The sequence below is a fragment of the Pecten maximus genome, chromosome 4 (genome assembly GCF_902652985.1).
Source record: "Pecten maximus chromosome 4, xPecMax1.1, whole genome shotgun sequence".
Lineage (NCBI taxonomy): Eukaryota > Metazoa > Mollusca > Bivalvia > Pectinida > Pectinidae > Pecten > Pecten maximus.
The window spans coordinates 23128620-23152509 of record NC_047018.1 but is presented as its reverse complement, the minus strand read 5'-3'; the positions used below and the strand labels follow the sequence as shown (position 1 = coordinate 23152509).

Sequence of the window (23890 nt, the reverse complement as noted above, 5' to 3'; positions counted from 1 at the left end):
TGACAAATTTTGTATTCATTTTTTTACTGTGCAATAATAAGTAACATATATAGCCTTACAATTTTCAGTAAATGATACTCATTAGAAAATGAAATCATTTGAGCAAATTAAATAATTTTTGAGGGTGTTTTGGGTTAAAAAGTGAACTGAGGCAGACGCCTGCGATGGACAAGTTTATATTATATTGGCCATTGCACAGGCCCCTGGGACTTTTGAATTTCTAAAACCTATTTCAAGTGTTTAATCTACGATGCTTACAAACAACATCTGGTTTTGGTCTAATTGGTTAGTGACAGAATGTTATTGTTCGTTAAATAGGTCCTGTATTGAGGACAATTACAGTTCAGGGGGTTGAACTCAGGATCTCACAACCGTTACAATCCTTATTTAAAGAATATATGTTTAATATGTTTATTTATATTTGACATTGCTGATTAATTAGTTTAATTGAATCAGGAAAAAAATACCTGCTCTTATGATCTGACGTTTTATTGACAAAAGAACTTTTGATATTATGAACTTGATTTTTATTTAGCTATAATTATCTTTGACTTTGAAATCTCATTTTTTAATATTTCATATTGCCAAAATCTCAATTAGATACATATTGTGCATACCTCGTATAGAGCAGCTCCTTCCAGTCCATCCTAACTGACATCCGGAGACGTGACATTCACCCGTGTTCGGATTACAACCATTTGACATACAATGGCAGGTTTTACTGCAGTTTCGTCCAAACTTGTTACTAGAACACGCTGTAAATATTGTCATTATATTGGACAATATCCATTAATGGTAAAAAAAGTTTTTAACAAAATTCATAAAATATCTTGTAGCATGTAAATGAACTTAGTACAAACAAGTTTAGGATGTAGATTATACAAGATAGTGTTTTCTTGTACTAAAAACTCTTTTAAACCTGACAACGCAAGTTAAAAAGCTTTCGTTTTGAAAAAAAAAGATCCCTGTGATAAATATATATCTTCTGGTCACGTTTTCAAGGAAGTGGCAGACATTTTAGTTGAAGTCTGCTTGGGTACGAGACTACGAGACTATTAATTTTTCGTTGTTTTTAATCTTGATTTCTAGCACAAAAATGTAATACAAAGAAAAATGAATGGTTTCTCGCTTGATACACATATATTTTACTCGTATGACAGAATATTTCGATATTCCGCCATACTCGTGAATTATATGTTATATTAAAAGGGAAACCATTCAATATCCTCTATATACTAACCCAAATATCCTTCATTTTTGATGATTTTCTATCTGGTGATTTAGCAGGGAAAACACAGTGCCATGATACACTCGTACAATTTATGCACATGACCTCAGAGATTTGGATTTCTTTATCAGAAGATAAGACAGTATTTTTTTTTTTTTTTTTTTTTTTTTGAGTTTCAGGTGTTAAATTTGACACATCTTAAATGGTAATGGTATTACTGGTGTAGAAAATATCTGATCTTGTTAACGTTAAAGTTGTTGAAATTAAATATAAGAGGTAGATATATTCCAGATAAACAAAATGTTATTGTTGATGCTATTTCTCGTCAACAGTTAATTCTCCGAGTTTCGTCGAATAGCTCCAGCAGCTGCACTTGAGCCAACTCCAATTACTGCTCATCATTGGGAGATTTAAGGCAAGAGGAGGACAAATTGCTTTCAAAACCAATGAACAGTAGCATCTGGTGCACTTATAATACTACTACACGGGTTTTTTCGGGGGGGGGGGGGAGGGGGGTTCACATTTTACATTTAGAACTAACAGTTCCTGGCCTATTCCACCAGACCAATTGATATTACTATACCTCATATCTTTCACTAAAGAAATATTCATCTACTACCATAACAACATACCTGAGCGGTTTAGATCATCAACATAAAATACAGGGTTTACACACTATAAAGTTTTTTGTTATACGGAAACTACTAGAAGGGGCCAGACGTACCAATAAATGTGTTGATGGTCGCTTGTCTATTACGTCGAACATACTACGACAGATTAGACGTTCCCTGCAGTCAGTTTATGTTTCATAGTTCGAATCTAGTATGTTAACCTCAGCATTTATCTCGCATCCTTTTGTTTTTTTATTGGTTGGAGAGATTACAGAATCAAATAAGGATACCTTCGGCTTGCACTTTCTTAGCCTGGCAAAAACGTGAGGGATTCCAACTCACTTAGTTTGCATGTAGATTTTACAATTAAATTTAACAAGCGCCGTCGGGGTGGGGTAGGGGGGGTGTTCTAATCCAGAACATCTTCATCTCTTAAATTAGACACCACATTAGCATGCAACCACTGACTGATGCATCATCGACTACACATGTTCTTAAGGTAAGTAACTAGTGAACTGTTTAAATAAAATTACATTTTAAAATTAAAACCAAAAGGCCAAACTTGAGGCATTTGTGAATAACAAGACAAATTTTCAATGACGTAATATAGCGGTAATGAATCGGTTTCACAGTCAAAAACTGCTCGGAGGGGGAAATCAGTAATAATTTCGGTTGGTTCATTAAGCACTTCCTATATGTACCCTGTATCATTGCTTCAAATTTATTTGACATTTCCACCTAAGGCATTGAATCCACAGTTATTTATTCATTTCAATGAGTCGTTTAACCCGATATCAATAATCTCCTTTTGAAAGGGACTAAATGGCTAGATTTCCACTTAAATAATATATAAAAAAGGGTATACGATTTAAAATGATGTAAAAAGTTAAGCATTTTATGTTAATTATACATTTCAAAAGTGTCCATAACAATTTGTTAAAATTTAATGAAAAAAAAATAAAATAGATTTAATTAACCTAGTAGTTATTTCATATTATTATTTTTCGATGTGTGTAAACAAATACCTATGCGTACCTATGCGCGATGCGGGAAATTGGAAACATCATAACAAAGATGGCGAACACCCGATCTAAGTGGAAGGGTTCTGAATCAGTTTGAACCGAGAGCACGAAGAAACGAATAATCGAGAACGTGATTTTAACTTCACAAAGACGAACACGTATCTTAGAGACAGAGCAAGCAGATGGCATCAGTTAAAAAAGACCGAAGGGTTTAAAACAGACCCTCCTTTGGCCAAGCTAATGCCTTGAACAGGTAAGTTGACAGCACTGGACTTCGATGTTTCGTAGATCAACTGTCGTGTACGCCAAGATGATGACTTGATAGTACTTGATGGTACATAATTATCATAAATGGTAACAACTGATATCGAGATTAAGCTTAAGAAAGGTCACGTAGTGTTAACACGGCATGAATCGCTTGGTATTGGCCTCAACAAGTCCTAAATGGGAATACAAATCAAAGGGGGCGCCCAAGAGGGGATTTTGACATTTGTCAAATTAATCGTATTATACCAGAAAGTAAACTTGATGACTTTATGCTTTTGTTAGACTGCCTGTTTATTACACAGTGAGTTTACATTGTGTTATTAATATTCCGTTGTACAGTTTTGAAAGCAAGTCTGAGATCTAGAGCGTCTGGTCATAAAGAATCTGAAGCCAATGAAGATGACCACAGACGACATGGAGTCCAGCCACTACGGACGACACTATTACTAGTCGCACTGGCTGTATCTCCATTTGCCCACTTTTTAAAATCCTATAACGAGGGAAGTGTTGTGACAAGAATTATAGTCTATATCAGAGTAGTTAACCTAAATTTACCTGTGTTTTTTACCTGTGTTTTTCACCTGTTACCTGATTATATCATGATGGTACATTGTAACTTATACCTATAGGATGTACATATCAAGAAAAACTTATTAATTAAAAAAAATGCAATAAATTACAATATATAAATATATTAATTGCATTTATAGACTATAATGAACTAATTATTTAAAATCAAAGATTTTTTAATAATCATTTTATCATTACTTATAATAACAATAAAATTTCACCAATTTACAATGATCATATGTAACAAGTCCAATAATATTAATGACTGAATGATGGAGATGACTCGCGGATCATCAGCTTTCCAACCACGGACAGCTTATTTGACCTCGCCAACGCCGACACCATCTACTGCGACGGAACATTCTTCACCTTTATTATGCAAACATTTCAGTCTCCATGTTAACTATACCAGTGCTATTTATTGCATATTGTTAATCATTTGTGTATATTCTGGTGTTGCTCATGTATCGTATATATGATCTTAGTGTCAAATAAAAAACTTCTGAAACTTCTGAAACCTGCCCAAGCTTTTCTACCAGATTTATACCATCCATGCAGACATAGACGGACAGATGTACCCACTAGTCTACACTTTATTGCCTAGCAAGACCCAGCAGACCTACACCCGATTCCTCACCCTTCTGAAGATAACGATGACGAACTACAACCTCCCCTTCAGCCCGCCGACGCAGCATCACACCTTCTTCACTTGAGTAAAGATAAAAATCAGGGAAGAAACCTGCGTATGAACTGTAATAACATTAATATTATTGCCATATATACTGTATCTTAGATGTTGTACAAATGTAGATATGTTTTTATGAAAAAAAAATTTAAATGAATTGTTTCCATCTCATGAAATTTACATGTATATGGTAAAATAATGTTTAATTAAAATGTATTGATATGAAACTGTAGTCGATATGTATCGCATAATGTATTTAAAGTAACATATTGTAATGATATCTAAAATATGTCTTAAATGAATGAAGGTATTTGTAGTGTAATATCTTCCATAAAAAATGAAATTAATGTATTTAGTGCTTTCTTGGTGATATATGTTGCTGATTGAAATGTATTATCTATATACAATTTGTATGTCTGTCGTTGTATAATTAAGTTTTATGTCATTAGTACTCATTACATGTATTCTTTCTATAAATTTTAATTTTTAATTAAAATGTATTGATATGTAACTGTAGTTATGTATCGCATAATATATTTAAAGTAACATATTGTAATGTTATGTAAAATGTGTCTTAAATGAATGAACGCATTTGTATTATAATATTTTCCATAAAATGAAATTAATGTAATATTAATGTTACATGTCACAGGTATATATATCTCTATTTCCCCACTTTCTCCAGGTAGCATCAGGTAAATGACTACAGGTAAAACCCAGGTAAAATTAAAATGGAATAGACTATAATTGGTTTTCCTTTGTTCTCCTATATCAACACTTTTCTTTGAACTTTAAAAAGTGGGCAAATGGAGAACACCCCGTCGCACTTAGGTATTTTTCATAGTTAATTAATTACTAATCCTAGAGGCCATTAATTAACAAATATTTATATAAATCATTAGCATTTGGATGCGAAGGAAGAACATTATTTATTTATTGAGTCGTATACAGTGGAATAGTTTCTGTCGATGCTAATTAACATTCATAATTCTCATAATTATACAACACAAGTCATGTATCACTGTGAACTGTTATTACGATATGATTTGCATATTGATATACAAAAAAAATGTAGATATATATACGTATAAAGGCGTCAAGTTTGATTACATGTTCTGGTCTATAGTATATGACACATATTGTATATAATCAGTTTAAAAACATAACCAATTCCTATACATGTTTTGGTTTGTAATCAGATACCACCAACCGATCATAGTATATAGGTCTCTGTTTTCGATAACAATTTTTTTTTTCTAATTAAAATGAATGGATTTGAAATATTGTTTTTGTTTAGCAGCTACCAATAATGGACTTTTTTGTAATTAATAATTTGAACCAGAAAAAGTGAACCAATCAGTTTTGACCACTATAATTCATGCATGAGCTGCATGCATGTGTAGCGGGACTGGACTGAGTTGATCATCAGTGACCAGGTAGCTCAATAGTTGGTAGAGCATCCGGCTGGTGTTCGGAGGTCCGGGTTGGTTACACATGTATCCTCTACTGTTAACACTTGTTGAAATTGCTGAATTCTTAGTGTATTTGGTAAGATATTGTGCAATTGGAGATTGAACAACTTCTGGAGTATCAATTTTGTGAATTTAGTAATATTTTTTTTTTTTTTTTTTTTTTGCATTATATATTGATACCGATTGATTCACCAAATTAATGTAATAACACCACAATTAGTTAAGTTATTTCCCATGGTTTTTTCGGCTTCATGCGCTTCATTTATTTGACGTCTTGGATACCACATTATGATGTCACATATACAATATCATGCCTTAAGATGGTCATTAGGCGTGAAAACGTAAGCGAAACACAACATATGTTGTGTTGAATTTACATTTTTCAACTATTGATACTGGTATACATATTTAAGACACAGCAGAAGCCTTGATTGTGTGTAGAGACTAATTAAGCTTGAATGTGAGTTGAGAAAATGTTGACAGGCAAATTATTTGATGAAAAATCAGACAAAATATCGTGAAGAGCCATCTTTGCATGATAAATAATGACTGCTATGTTTCAATATAAGGCATGATTATAATATTGCCAATTTTGCACATTTTGTTGGTTTGTGTAACTGGAAATTGAAATTGATTTTTTGTAAGAAAATATCTTTTTTTCTTCTTATAGATATCACAGGATTTATAACACAAAAGTTCTCGGAGGACAATAGTGCCGTACAAGGTGGAAAGGACATACCAACACATCCAGGGACTCATCAATCTGATAGTGGCCAACAGAATAACAGATAGAACTGGAATATCTAGCCAAAACCCTTGCATCAAATAGATCCCAGAAGATTCAAACTCCTAGCCCATGCTCCTCCACCACCTACTGTCCAAATGGTAGAGGAGAAGAAATCCCAATTAAGATGAATGGGAATAATTGAAATTTTGAGACTAATCACGTTCCAGATCGAGACTATTACTTTTGAATATCTGTCCTTACGTTTAGTAGCTGACCTGGTCCGAAGGACCAAGGTGAGTATGCCATACTGAGGCGTCCGGCATTCGTCTGTCAACATTGTTAATACAATATTTGAATAACTTGAGTAAATGTCAGAATATACCAAATTTGATAAAACTTTATACGCAGCCATATATCGACAAGATCTCAGACAACTTCAAAAATAGAAATTATTGGACAGTAGTTTGCAGAGTTATTGCCCTTTGTAATGGTCTTATTATTAACATTTTTTTAGTTCACTGGTCAGAATGGAAACTCTTTTAGAAATTCTTCTAGTCCTGAACAATTAAATGGATTTGCTGAAATTTGGTCAGGAGAATTATGTGGCAATGTTATATGTTGCATAAATGAAGCTTCACCATCATCTGAGTGGCACCTTTCGGGGCAAAATAAGAGAATTACCTGGTATAGCAAAAAAAAAAAAGATTTAACTCATTTTTTTTCAAGAATTACATCTAGTCCACTTGTAGTTTGAACCATTGTTGGGAGAGGTAGTTCAAAAGTAGAAAAATGTTTGAAATGTAACTTAAATTTGAGTATTTTGCCATCATTCCTGAATTATCCAGGTTAGCGACGCAGGCCCTCTGGGCCTTTATTTTATTGGTATAATGTTACTATAATAGCTTAGATGTTATCCATTCCATAAATGTCATATGATAATCAGTGAAGCCTTCATTTCGAAATTTATATAATCTCAAGAGACAAACAACATTGTCTGGTCTGAAATTTTAATGCTTAGTCAAAAATGTGTGCACAACTGAAATATTCATGTTAACACTCACAAGTAATTTATAAACTCTCAAAATTCATTGATGTCAACACCCACTAGTGCTCAATAGTCTTTAATGTCAACACACACTAGTACTCAATAGTCATGGATGACAACACTCACTAGTACTCAATAGTCATTTATGTCAGCACTCACTAATACTCAATTGTCATATGTGTCAACACTCACTAATACTCAATAATCACTAATGACAACACTCACTAGTACTCATTAGTAACGGATGTCAACACTCACTAATACTCAAGTCATTTATGTCAACACTCACTAATACTCAATAGTCATTTATGTCAACACTCACTAATACTCAATAGTCATGTATGTCAACACTCAATTATCACTGATGCCAACAATTGTCATGATGTTAAATCACTAGTCATGGCAGTCAACTTTCTCTAGTCATTGATGCCAATGCTTACATCTGAGCAAGACAATAAATACAATGTGGTACATTCTTTATTTGCATGTTTGACTTTTCTCAGTGTTTTCTATATCAAAACTATTTTTGAGACAATTTGTACTGTGCATTTACTGTTTTGTGTATTATCAACATCATAAGTCACTGTTCTGTTGATATTCTTATAAATTAGGGTTGCATCTTTAGGTCACCTGAGATGAAGTATGAAGTGACCTATTCTAATTGACTTTTGTCCGTCGTCTTTCGTTGTTTGTCTTTTAACAATTTGTCAGTAAGCTTTCATGGTCAAAAGGTCAACTAAAACTGTGGATTACATAGTCCCAACCCCCAGGGACCTGAGGGGCAGGGTCAAAAAGGGTCAAATTGACTAAAATTTAAAAGATCTTCTCAGCTCACAGATATGGTAGAATCATATACTGGTGTCTTTAACAAAAATTGTGAATTTCATGACCCTGAGGGGGGACTAAAATTTATATAGGGAAATCACAATTTTGATCAGCATTTGTTTGATTTCTATTGAAATTCATTCTAACTTCATTAACATTATCAGCATGGGATGACAGCTTGATGGCATGCACATGTTGGCCCTGACTGACCTTCTGGGCTGATGGGCGAGGCTAAAAAGGGTCAATTAAATTGAATATTTCAAAACTCAGGTGACCATTGAGGCCAATGGGCCTCTTGTTTTACATAAGCCAGTATCAGTGAAAACTGATGCATATGAAATATGGTAAATAAAACAAAAGGTTTCCATGAATTCAATGATGTAATGTAATTTATTTTGGTTTTATATCAAACCTTTCCACTGCACAGGTGTCGAAACAACTTCCTTGAAATAAGAGAATTCAGCGTATGTGTATGGGCAAACAGACAAGGTGATTACCAATAAAATGCTTAAATTTTCACGATTTCTATATTTTCTTTACTCCTGTCACCTTGACCTCTACCCATATATAGTTAGACTGCATGCTCTGCTGACTTGCCAATCAAGATGATATTGAGGTTGACTGAAATACAAGAACATGTAACATATAAATGAACATAATTGTACATGTAGGTAAACTTGAGAATAGTCCAATTCCTTAATCCATGACTGTCATTGAGACTGTCAGCTAATCATTGAATTATTAAAACAGTATGGACATCAGTATTGTGAATTAAATATCTCATTTATATCGATGATAAATTGATATAAGTGAGATAATACATTATTGATATAAATGAGATAATCAACAATACTCATACCCATCCTCTTTTACCATGTATCATTGTTATCCATTTGTTAACGTACATATTTAATTATATAATTCATCAAATAAAGAACAAGACTTTCAACAACATTTTAAGTACAATCATTAAACAGAAGCAAAGTTAAGTGCAAAAACTGCTAACTCAATTAAGGTTCCGATTTTTAATTAGGATGTCAATCTGAAAGGCCGAGGGAATTCAAACAGTCGAATAAATTACAATTTCTGTGTAAAACTGAATTATTTTTTCTTATATCTAGACCTACAGTTTGTGTATTGCACTCAGTGCAATCAATTTACAATGTAGATCTCCATTAATCAGATTTAAATCGAATTCACATTTGGGAAGGCCTATCACGTTAGTGATCGGCATTTTTTTTTTTTTTTTTTTGTATGTTACAACAGAGACATATATGTCTGGTTACAACTGTATAACTGTTACGTCGTCACAGCACTTACGGTCATACAAAATAGCAATTCCAATTTGAGTTTACACTTCGATTTCTTACATTGGGACGATATTGAATTGAATGAACACTTCAAAGATGAATAATAATAATATTTTCCTAGTTCACAATAAACGAAACGAAGTCCCCTTTGGAGGCCCCATCGCCGAATGTCAAAATTTCACATGCTAATTCTGAGGGTTATACGTACTTTTATCTGTTTGAGCTCTCAATCAACAATAGTGAATAACGATTGGTATTCCTAGAGACCGTATAAACCATCCGATTGCAAAGTAATCACATGTTCTACATCCACGTGACAAAATGTTTACACTTACCTCGATTCCATTTTCGTCGGGTGAAAGCGAGGATACTGAAATCATGTGACGCACTCGGCTCTCTCCGATGTAAACAGCAAATGTTGTTCAGCGATAATTCGAAGTTGATAAACATTGCCAATATTTCACAAAAAGCGTCATAATTTTGTAAACAATTTAATTTCAAGTATCACAACGCTTTCCGGAAATCAAATGCATGTAGAAATTATTGAAATCTAACCATTTAGTCCCTTTAAAAGAAAGCCTTGGTATGTATTTGTGTTCCTGTGACCATATTTTAATTTAGATTGCCGAATAATTTGGAAGACACAACGGAAGATGGTTTGGAAGAAATTTGACACTGTACAGAGAGAGAGAGAGAGAGAGAGAGAGAGAGAGATGGAAGCTCACCCTCAGCCCAAAATGATATTGGTCCAGGTGGGGTGGAATGAGGTATGGTTATAATCGAAGGGAAACACCTCATAGAAGATATTAGATATACCTTCCTCAGGTTTACATTATATGACTTGATGTCAAACATCAGTCGGAACAGCATTATCCCAAAACACCATAATTATATGGTCGGACATACTCCTTTATTGCTAATGGCATGATGCTGAATTATATACTAAAATTGAAGGAAACGGGTTAACATTGTTGTAAAATAATTAATGTTGAATTCGGAGATGGGGTGGGGGGGGGGATTCCGTTCTCATGTTGTACCATAGGTAATGCTGGTATCGCCCGGTATTTGGTATTTGGCTACCAGTACTGTTTCTTGGTGTCTGATATAATGCAGCCAGATTTTCCCCTTCAAATTATTATTAGATTGAATAAATCAAAATTTTCCTGAATTTGTACTTCTGCTATTAACGTAGTCTTGTCATTAATACAGTATTAAACAATGTTAAGGTCGTTACTAAGATCAAGCTCGCATTAATTCTGACAAAAATGAATAAAATATATCCAAAAGTATAGTTTTCTATATAAATTACAATAGACGTCGCCCTTGGCTAGGGGCGAACCTAAAGCCATGGGGTAAATCAATACACAATATTGAAAGAGTACTTCCAATTCCTGAGATGATAAGATATACTTTTTTAGCAAAAAAATCGTTACGATATAACATATTTATACTTGTCAATATTGAACATAAGAAACATGACAATATAACCTATACTCGTAATCAAGTGACATAATCGCCGATATAGCACGTACTGTTGACCATTTAGTATCATGAATTATCATAATATAGCAAACAGATTGTATACTTGGGTTAATAACGAATTGGTACTTATCTTCATGACATCAAATGGTAACAAGATGTTTAAGTGCCTATTACGACAGCTCTGACGTTCCGTAATAAATAATGGTTCTCTTATCATTTCAATTTGATCAAATTTCATTTGTATACTTTAAATGTTATGACTGGAAAATAAAGAACATAATCGTAACATCTTTCTTACTTGATGCTACATAGCAGCTGGGTCCTTTCCAGCCTGTTTGACACTGCCCCATTTTACATCGTCCACTGTCCGAGTCACAGCCTCCATCAGCACAATGACACATGAATCCACAATCGTCTCCAAACCGACCAAAAGGACATCCTACAAATCATCGCTTAGCAATATTAGGTAATCAACCTGTTTGGGATAAAACACATACATATAAATAAAAAGATACAATTGTTATTTATGTTATTTTTATCTAACTATGTTTATGAGGCATTGTACCCCTGCACAGAATGCAGTACTTCTGAATGCATCTTACCCATTTTTCGCGTGTTATAATTGCTCGATGTGTGTGTGTGGGGAGGAGGGGGGGTATGTGAGGGTGTGTGTGGGGAAGGGGGTGATGTGTGTATTGGGGTTTTTTTGTTGTTTTTTTACAATTTTTACTTTTTAATCAAATACGTTTATTACTATGATAAGAAAGCTATTACATCATTACCAGAGTTATTTTACATGTTGATAGTTTACATTACGTTTGCTGATAGCTGGTAATACATGTGAATGTAATGAGTTGCATGAGAGCCGAAAGTTTGCATGATATTGCTTGGTAGACTACTTCGATGAAAAAAATAACATTAAAATACATTTTACCGAATATTCATGTATTTAACAGTATTGTATATATTTTCCGAATCCTTTAGTTTTGTCAACTCATCTGAAAGTACATAAATACGCAGCGGCTGACAAAACATGTAGAGACAGACATAAATCGATATATACATGTACATGCAGAAAAATACTTACCATGGAATACCTGGACTTCACACAACTCGATGAATGCCACACTGTTCGAATAACTTGAGTCATGTTGTGTTGGTACAGAGTCTGCCGGTCGTTTGTTGTAGAAGACGACGTATCTACCACTGACTGTACAGTTGTGTGATTGGATGTATGACGGGTATCTAGGGCCGTTATCATGGTAACACAAATATCCGAGAGTTACATTGATACTTCCATCTCTGTGTGTCATATCTGTATGGTTAGTGAGGTAGAGGTAATAACCGGAAAGTCTGTATATAACTGTACGATAAAACAAAATAAAAACAAAGTTAATTAGAAAACAAACATACTCAAATATATTAACACTACATGATCTACGATATAATGTGTAATAATAATGCCCAGTTTTGAAGCGGAAACTCCCGGGTTGAAGAAATTGATAAAATAACATCCGACAGGAATGTATTTCACTGTCATCGTCGCAGTGGGTGAGGTATTGACGATGGTTGTCATCCGAATGGAAATTGGTGCAAATTAATTTTACACTGATGATATCCCAGATACCAATATGATAAGTGTTTGCTCATTTTTAAATGAAATATTCCGAGGTGTTGGGGGTAGTGTTATTCCTCCTTTGATTAATGTTCATGTCTACACACGAGAATGCTACAAAATGTAGTCGGTTTCAAAATATATCATCTACAGTTTTATTTTCTGTATCGTTAGCTTCAAACATATGCAATCAAAATACATGCATAGAAGCTTCCATGACATGTGACATGAAAGACATGCTAACAACTTACAGTCGTGTCTGTAGGTGATGTTGATCAGCTGTATTCCGTACACCTGACCCAGGTCAACCTTCCACCATGCCTGACTCTGTCCATCACCTGTGTGAGAACAGTGTCCATGTGATACATCTCTCCCGGGAACTCCATCCACTGCTCTTCCAGCATCGTAGGTGTCAAATGTTGAACTTTGTGTAGCATGTTTGTGAAGTGCTAGGTCTCCTTAATTTGAAATAAAATGAAGAATGTTGTTGGATAAATGTGCGATGTGCGAATAAGTTATAAAAGTTGTGCACACGAAGTTTGCATTATGTGCAGATGATAGCGAAGCATTGCTACATGTATGGCTATCGCACATATTTAGGCACAATGGACGAACGATGTGAAATGCAATTGCAGTTGATATACGATAAAAATAATTGAATCAGTTTCTTTTCGGATCATACATATTCACATGAGTACAATGAATTGTATGTTTTGATTATATCATGTGTTCAGTATGCCTGGTGCAGATAAATGTAATATTTACATCACACATACATATTGAAGCGAATTTAGGGGTGGGAGGTTGGATATTAGATCGTTACGGTCATACTCATTACAAAAGCTGATTTTGTTTAGGCCTACTACCTGTCACAGCTGGTGGATGATTCGTGTAGTAAGAACATGTTCATTGTACAACCATTATGTAATAGAGATATATTATGTATAGTTTGTTCAGTGAGTTAAAAGTATCACATGAAAGCTGGTAGTTTCAGAACGATGGCTGGTCAGGGCATCACACTGTACATTATTCATTTACGGCTGCCATGTTTGCAGCCTTACGTCATATGCATTCAGCGTCTCAAGACATTGTATTTAATAACTTATTTAGACCTTACCTTGTAAAATCCATGATGTTCCAGATTGTTTGAACACATAATACATTCAGCATGTAATAATTCCAGGATTAAACGCATGCTATTCGCTAAATTTCTGTATCTGATATTTGAGGCATTCCATCTCGTAACTTTCAAGATTGAGCTGGGCTAGGTTGTCGCTTCGGATGCGGATGGAAAAGTACTAATGATTAGTAAGAAAGTGGAGAATGCTAATAAGAAACTTGTATAGTTAACAGATTGTATTTATTGAAAGTTAGTAGCATATCTTACAATTTACTCCGGAACTATCTGGTTGTAGTTCCGTTGAAGATTCTTCCGGGTTGGTGTAAAAAGGGCTAAAATCGGCATCCATGTTTGCATCTCTGACCATATTTGGAAGAATTTGCAGCAAACATGGCCGCCCGAAATGTATAAAAGGCCGCGAGCATTTCATAATTGTAGATTACTACATTTCATGTCTATCGTAGCATAAGGTAAAGGGAAACAACTCTTACAATAAGGTTATAATGTCTAAGAATAATACGTAGATATTCGATATCACTACGTATTATTAGCATATGTCATTCTACATTTGCTAGTATATTCGTCATATATTTCACATTAATATTACAAGGGTTAATACGTAGATATTTGGTTGCTCTACGTATTAATAGCAAATATCATTCTGCATTTTCTAAGCTGTTTTAAAAATTGTGTTGTTGTAATTAATCTGTTTAATACGCAGATTTTTGGTGCCTTTGCGTATTCTTAGCAAATGACATTCTTATTTGCTAACGATATAGTGTTAAAATTATTAGTATTTAATACCTAGAGATTTTGATTTGCTGCGTATTAATACCAAATGTTATTCTACATCGCTATACTATTTAATGCTCTACTATTGTGGTTGCTATTACATAGTTAATACGTAGATCTTTGGTATCTCTACGTATTAGTAGCAAATGGCGTTCTACATTTGCTAGTTAGAGTATAGAATATTGTACAGCTTAAATCCTTATTTATGTATCAGGATATCTAGGTATTTTATAACATAAGCTAGTAAACGAGTATTACCGTAGTATGATTACTTTTTACTAATTGTGATTAATACGTAGATCTTTGGCTTCTCTACTTATTGTAGCAAGTGATAGTCTGTATTTGCTAATTGATGATTACTTGAAGAGTTGTAAGTAAATAGTTAACAGTGCTACTAGACTGTACCGTGCCTTGTTAGTAGCTAAATTGTATTATACAAGGTCGAATTGAGTCTATGTTTATATCAAATTATCCGAATGACTCGTTTAGTTCAATAGTAGGTATGGAGAGAGATTGGTAACCCTAGTTAAACTTCCATGATATTGTATAGTTAATTAAATCATTTTCAAGTTGTCATCTGTAAATTATCATAAATTGTTATATCATATTGGAATTATTAATTGTTGAATGGCTATTGATAACTCATGAATAAATAATTGAGTTGAATTTGATATTGGACTTGAGTTATGCTTATAGTAGAGGCGTAGTATTTATACATACAACAAGAATCACTGGAGGTGATCTGTGATCACGTGGAATTGACATAGCCTGTGCCTGAAGTCAGAAGTCACACCCTAGACATCACGCTACCCACGAGGGTCTGACGTGACACGACGTAGTGATACAGTTTTCATTACAATATTTATAAGTTTCATGTTGATTATGTCGCACGTCTTCAGACGCAGAATGATAATTTTGTTGCTGGATGTCTCCTCCCTCAGTTCATCAACAATTTTCGAGAATGAATGCAGGTTAAATATGCTTCATGTGAAGAACTAATGCATGTGCATCACGGTATGTATATATTTGAGGTACAATAAGTTATCTTAGGGAATCGACATCGACAGAGGTGTTTGCTGTATGTTCCCGAAGGGAATCATTTCATACTAGGGTATATATAGCCCCTCGAAGAACCATTGTTTGCACATTGCTATCCATTAATACACTTTGCAGGCAATATTTTGAAACTAAGTAAATATCATTATGAAATACAAATCCTCAAAAAGCACGTTTTGCAATAAAGTCATCTGATGTTTTTTTGCTAAAGTGTGAGAATTTTTCAAAAAACAAGAAAAATACCTTCTAAAGGTACAATGGAATCATGTTTTCGATTCAATTTGACCTAGCCCAGCTATTATTAATGACCAAATCATAGGAAATGTTCAAAAAAATAAATCAATAGATCATATACACTTTTGTATGTAACATAGGAAACTTTATGTACAGACATCAATGATTCCGCTAGATAACGTACCCCTAGCATTTCTGTGCTCAGCCGTTAATAATTCTCTTGTAACACATTTATTTTTAACCATCAGTGATTCTCCCGGGAACCTTAATGTAATACATATATGTAGAGTGATGAGTAATTCCGTCGGGAACCTACATGTATTACCTTTATGTACAATCATCATTGATTCTCACTAGAACCTAAATTTAATAATTTCATGTACAGTTGTCAGTAATTTCCCCGTTAAACTAAATGTTATACCTTTACATACAATCATTAGTGATTATCCCAAGAACATAAATGTAATACCTTTATGTACAACTATCAGTGATTTTCCCGAATAATAATTGTAATACATTTATGTACAATTATCAGTGATCCTCCCGAGAACATAAATCTAATACCTTTATTTACAATTATCAGTGATTCTCCCGGGAGCCTAAATGTTATGTGATTTCTCCGAAGGAAACCGACACCGCTAGTGCATCTTTTCAGAATAAATGAATTTGGAAGACGTAACAGTTTGGGGGGTAAGATTCGGTCTACCGACAGAAGACACTAGCATAAGAAAACGGAGAATAACGCGGCACCAGCTGGATTTAGTACATATGATTTCCTCGTGTTCGTTCCTACTATTCAATAGCGCTCTATTTGGGGGAAAACTGCAAACTGCAAGTAGGCCTACCCAAAACATCTGATGAATTTTTTTTTTTCTTTTTTGTCTGTATGCATAAAAGTTTAGTATATGCAATACGGACATGAATAATACAGATACAGTGGTAGCAGTGTACAGTAAAAATGCCAAATTCTGAAAAATATGGCACATGCTTTAGATATGTAAACATTGCCAGTTAACCTTACATATAACCTCTAATAAAGTATATATATTTGAAATCTGTACAACATTTGCAATTTTAATAGAGCTCTGAAGGATAAGTAAACTGATATTTTCTGTGATTTTTAGAGCTGTGAATACCATGGTAACAGCTTAAAAAATTCTCAAAAATTGCAAAATATTATGATATTTGACCCAAAATGGCACAATTCTCTACACAATTTTTTTTCTGAAACCTATTTAAAATTAAATATCTCCATCCCAAAGACAGAATTAATCTTGTTTGGACATATGTTGTAAATTAAGTTTTTCCGCTATCTTACCTTTTCTGTGGGCTTCCATTTTGCGCTGTAGGCGAAACTAAATTTCCTGTGTAAACACACGTTCGGAAAATCCGGATATTTAAAATCCGGAACCAATTTATTGATTTTTGTTTTAATAAATGTGAAGCCTGTATGTACTACTTCATACTGGATATACCAATTATAGTGTACATTTATTTTTTTCATTTTTTATACATATCATATAATACAGGAGTTATTTGCTTAACAAAAAAATTGCCCATGGCCAGGCTGTCTTACTGTGGTGTGCTACCTTATACATCACTTTTGTTAATTCTAATTTTACTAAAAACCCCATGAATGTCTAGAATATGTTCCGACGAACAAAATGACATATCGGGTTACTGTGTATCTTTAATAGTCACGGAGTATTGCTGATTTCCCTGAGAGGTGTATTTTGACAACTTTTTCTCCCAATCCAGTAATAAGGGGAGGTAATTTTAAAGATGAAAACTCCCATAATTCTGTATATCTCTTGAATAAAGTTGTGTTTTGAGTTGAATGTGGTACTTTGAGTGTCTGTGCATGTAATCAAGCAAAAAATACTATACAACTATCAAATTTAGCCTTGTAATATGACGTCATAGTTACCATGACGTCATCAGTAGCTATGACGTCATCAGATGTTATCTATGACGTCATAAATACTCAATGGTGTCATAATAAATAACCAAATTCCTTTCCAAACCTCAGCTTAGCAACACATGCAATATTCTAACTGATAAATCATGACATGACATCCAAGATTTCAAAATGTCATACCTATGACATCACAGTCATCTGTTTCCACCCCGGTAATTCAGATATGTACCAATGATCATATGAAAGTGTCCGCTGATCCCATTTTATGCGGAAAATACTATTTTTTCTGCTTTACCGAAGGAAGGACAATAATTGACAATATTGTATCAACCGTACACTCCATCAATTGAAATTACATGCTTACCAATGTATAAATAAATTGAAAATAATGGTTTCACCAAATATTTCAAAAAATAACACTTACTGTAATAGTTTCCATGGATACGGGGTAATAAATCAGGTAAAACAAACCAGAATTCAGTCTATATGGTTTGTTAGATACCCAATAAGTTATTTTGAGTTTGTTATAAAACATAGAATATCTTTTCAATTTACACTGACTCATTAACATTATGCTTAATTAACCCACCCTTAAAATGGGTAAATATGCGAGTTACCTCCCTTGATTCCTCTAATATGACAAGCCAGATAATAAACAAGTTTTAAATTGTTTTTATGCATTTTTGAGCAATAATGAACTAAAATGAAGCTTAATCAAGCATAATTAAGCACAATTTCCAAAAAAATAACATTTTTCAGCCCTTATAAGGTAGCAGTGTACAGTAAAAATGCCAAATTCTGAAAAATATGGCACATGCTTTAGATATGTAAACATTGCCAGTTAACCTTACATATAACCTCTAATAAAGTATATATATTTGAAATCTGTACAACATTTGCAATTTTAATAGAGCTCTGAAGGATAAGTAAACTGATATTTTCTGTGATTTTTAGAGCTGTGAATACCGTGGTAACAGCTTAAAAAATTCTCAAAAATTGCAAAATATTATGATATTTGACCCAAAATGGCACAATTCTCTACACAATTTTTTTTCTGAAACCTATTTAAAATTAAATATCTCCATCCCAAAGACAGAATTAATCTTGTTTGGACATATGTTGTAAATTAAGTTTTTCCGCTATCTTACCTTTTCTGTGGGCTTCCATTTTGCGCTGTAGGCGAAACTAAATTTCCTGTGTAAACACACGTTCGGAAAATCCGGATATTTAAAATCCGGAACCAATTTATTGATTTTTGTTTTAATAAATGTGAAGCCTGTATGTACTACTTCATACTGGATATACCAATTATAGTGTACATTTATTTTTTTCATTTTTTATACATATCATAATACAGGAGTTATTTGCTTAACAAAAAAATTGCCCATGGCCAGGCTGTCTTACTGTGGTGTGCTACCAGTATACCTACAGTATGAAGTGTGACATCAATTTGCTGTATCCGCCAAAATGTTATCAGTCTGGCAATAAGAATGAGTTATTCCGGATACACCACTATGTACAGCGATTCCCTTAAAGAACCTACTACTACATTGACTCACCTCAGGTACAGTGATTTATTTTGGGAACCAGTGAACTAACATGATTGGTATATCTAAACTGCAATGATATAGTGCATATATTTGATATATGCATCAACACAAATAAGATTGTTCCCACTTTTAGTTTCGCTTTATTAACATCCTGACATAATCGATTTTTAAAATGTTTCTTTAGTTATTTTCTTAGTGTCAAATATTAGTAACTTAGTTATCTCGTCATCTTATGGCAATGCTTTTTCTTTGGCATGCCTCGTTGTATGTGAAACCGGAAGCGAATTATAATTGCTATGGTTCCGACAGGGAATTATCCAGCTTTATATTTATTTTGATCTGCAGTATAGCCAGACCTTATCACGGGAAATTTAAGAGGGACATTTTTTAATACATCCTTTCCATGATACTCCAGCATTTTATTGTTTACGGCAAAAGAATGTGTGCTTAAGAGGATTTTTTGTGTTATGTCGCCTGGTGATCATAGTATGCTGAGCTGTGAACAAGTCAGAACATTTGTATACCTATGTATGTTGACTGAACCAATTTTGATTAACAACTGTTAATTCAGACTGACACAATTATGCTATAAACTCATTTATTACTTACCTCCCTTTCATTTTTATCAGTAGTGTTGATCTATCAATGATAAAATTTCCCATAAACCACCATGTAGAAGCTTATTATACTACTGAATCATTCATGTGTTCACAATATATGCAAGATATGCAAGCGATGACAATTTCTAACATTCAGAACTGCCATCCTAACTAAACTAAGGTAACCTGTCTTCTTTCTTACATTTATCCTGAACTGTCATTTTTTAAAATGAATAATCAGTTGCTCGTGGAAGAAATGCTTATTACTACCACTAAAATCGAATAAATCTTCTGACAAGAATACAATATAAGCTAAAAATGGTATTTATTGATTAAAGTTTACGAAATATTGTATAAGAAATAAGGAATACCTGTTTTACATTCATCCGTTACGATCAGTTAGCAATAGTATGTAAATAAATATTTGAGTAAAGGTGATATGATAAAATCAGATCGTATCAGTGGTATTACAGCTGTCTGATATCTGCAGACTGCTCTACCTTTATATACTTACTTGATGACGTAACACCTTCTAATCCGAAAATAAACATCACAATACAAGTGAAGTACACATATTCTAGTATTCTGACTACATCCATCTTGATCGTTCCATCAACTGTTAATGTCTTCCTCGTCTTGTTTTGTCTCTCATTTTCTTTCACACGGAAGTTGTCTGTCACCCACTTCGTGTCATATACATATATATGAATGAGGAAGAGTCGTTATCAACGGGAGACTGTTATCAGTTGTTTACACATTTCAAAGCTGCGTATTGATCGCCACCAATATCATGGAGATATGCAGTACTTTATATTTTGTGTTTAAGGCGGTTGAATGTCGGTATCCCTGTTATCTCTAACGTACGGGTGCGTATGTGTTTTACTCCTGTTGTAGTTGTTAGCGTGGAATTTTATCGTTTGAACACGATTTGATAAAAAAAATCATACAATGTGTAACATGTATTTCAGTTAGGGTGATAAACTGTACATGTTTTAAAATGACAGCACGTGACATTTTTTTTAATTTTTTATTCAAAAATAATAATTTCCGGGTACCGTCTTAGCTTGATTTTCTGTACTTTTACCACAATCCGACTGCCATATTTAAACTTTATAATCTTTTTTGTCCTACATCTCAAAGCGTTGCATTAACCATTTTACGTTGTTATGGGACCTTTATCAGCCATCATCATTATCAGAGTCCGGGAAGCATACATACAGCCATCCAAACTTGGGGTATAGGTCAACACTCTTTAACGATGGTTTTGTCTTCGTCAGCACCAGGACTAAGTTCAAACTAACACTTAACGCCGGTAGATGCGAGGTCGGACTACTGTACATGTACATAGTTTTATCATTTTCTTAAACGGTTAATTGTGTGCGAGTCTCCTTTTCCGTTTCGCCTTTTTCCTTTTTACTGTTAGTATGAACTAAGCATAATCCTGACATTGTAGATCAATAACATTGTCCTGTGTATGCTGTAAAATCCTTTTCCGCATGGTTCCTTTGTTTGATTAGAGTTAGTTTTTGACGTATTACCCCATACAACGCACGAGCACAGGTTAGTATCCAAATGCTAACATGTTTGGATCACGTGCACAGGTTAATATTTGGTTATCAACCTCCGCTCGTGCGTGACAATCGGGTAACATACCATCCTGAACTCATCGGGTATTGTCCCAATCGGAACGCCTCGCCTCCATCTGCGAAAGGCTCGGAGGTAAGTATATGAATACACATGAAAATGATGGGTCAAGGTGATTCGCAGGACGATGACCAACTTACCGTGAACTATAGTTGTCGATAGGGTAAACAACATGGCTGCGTCCAGTCTGTTCCATGCGGTTTTTAATTATTTCGCTCTATGTGTGAAGAGTAAGCGTTATATAAATGGTATTGATATGTTTTTCATTTTAGTTTTGTTTCTGTTTATTATCCAAACGTGTTTGTAAAGATTGATAGAGCTACTATGTGTGTACAGGTACATGTAATATATACAGCCAGGTTATTGTTTTTATATCCATTTTTTTTTATCGGCAGTGAGGCATTTCTTGTGTCAACAAAATGATCCACAAAATGTCATGTTGGCTACCAAATGTCAGAAATGTTAGTTGACTCAATGAAATAAGATTCAAGATTAATGATAAACTGATTTAATACTGGTAAATGTAAGAATAGAAATATACTCTTAAACATTAGACATTATATGATCATTGAGTCATCAAAGACTTTGCAGCGGATTTCGTTTATTTGAAAAACATTTTATATATGTATTTGAATTTACATCATTTCACAGGTGGCTACCTTGATTCTTAAACCTATATATAACTTTATAAAAGAAATACCTATGTTAAGTGGATTTTTAAAAAAATAACATTACAGAAAGGCTCCCAAACCCATGGACTTGTGTATAATTTCTATGGTGTTTTATCATGAAATGGTATAATTTATCTCAGTTAATTGCAATTTCTATGGTGTATTGCCAATTCTAAGTTTTTCCCAGGCAGTTTTTGTGTTTGATTTGTTCAGAACACCTATATGTTTCTATCAAGCTTGAAATGTAAATATGTTGGCAATGTATTATGGCTTGTGTGAGTGGTCAGTTGAACCAATTACTTTGAATATTGTGAGGTTATCTAGAGATTCAACTTGAATATCATAAAAAATATTTCAATTCCAATAATAGCTTAGATTCAATTTGTACTTTTTTCGTTTTCAGGTGGCAACTTGAGCATTTATTACCATTTTTTTTAGTTGTCAGGAAGTGTTCTAAAAAGTACAGATTCACTGAGTAACTGTCAAAGTATCTAATTTAAAAAGTCAAATTCTTGTTTTGAGTATTTTGTTTAAAACACTATGAATCTAATTTATCAAGCAAAGTTTTTAATTGAATAAGACATCAGCTGACCAAAGAATTATTACTTGTACATGTGTATAATTTATTCTTTATTTTCATTTCATGTAAAAAATATATCAACGCAAATGTTGTCAACTTCCAATGTAGTATCTTACTCTCACATGTACAACCAACAATCTCATCATCATCATCATCATCATCATCATGTGAATGTGCTATCCTGACATATACTGTTAACATACCTGATTGTAACATCCTCACCCTAATGAAATTCATAATATATTAATTATGATAAATATTTCACTTGAATGACAAGATAGACAGGAAAGTGCGAAAGAGAGAAGAGGTTTGGAAAGATAGTGGGAAAAAAAGACAAATAAATACTAGTAATGATAAAGATGGGGAGTAGACCAGATAAAGTATGTTTGGCTTTGTTAAGGGATGGGAGTAAGTACAAAAAAAGGTGCTTCTTGTGAAGTGTAAAAATGATCAATAATAGTTGTAATATTAATAGTTTAATTATACTTGGCAATTTAAACCAAATACCCAACGCATAAATTTACATACTTTTTTCCAATTACTCCATTCTACTTAAAAATCTTCCTAAACAGTCGCCCTTATTATAAGTAATATATTGATGAACTTTATTTTAAGTGTCCTTTATTTTGTTGATTAAAGAGTTTACATGTGTTGAGTTGTGAAAATACCTCAATCTGTATAGATACTGCTTAATGATAATGATAATTTCATTATCAATTCTTATGTTTTATAGGTGAATAATTAAGAGAAATGTTTAAGTAGTATGGAACAATCTTCTAATTCAATTTAATGTTCATTAAAAAGCAGATACTGATAGAAGACTAGAATTCAACTTCTTCAGAATTTGTTTCACTTGGATTGTGGAGT

General features: G+C 33.5%; 1 protein-coding gene across 1 annotated transcript in view; it reads right to left on the bottom strand.

Moving 5' to 3' along the window:
• The window catches only part of LOC117326440 (multiple epidermal growth factor-like domains protein 11), an 81313-nt gene that overhangs the window by 19997 nt on the left and 37426 nt on the right, over window positions 1–23890 (bottom strand). The window lies entirely within an intron of this gene.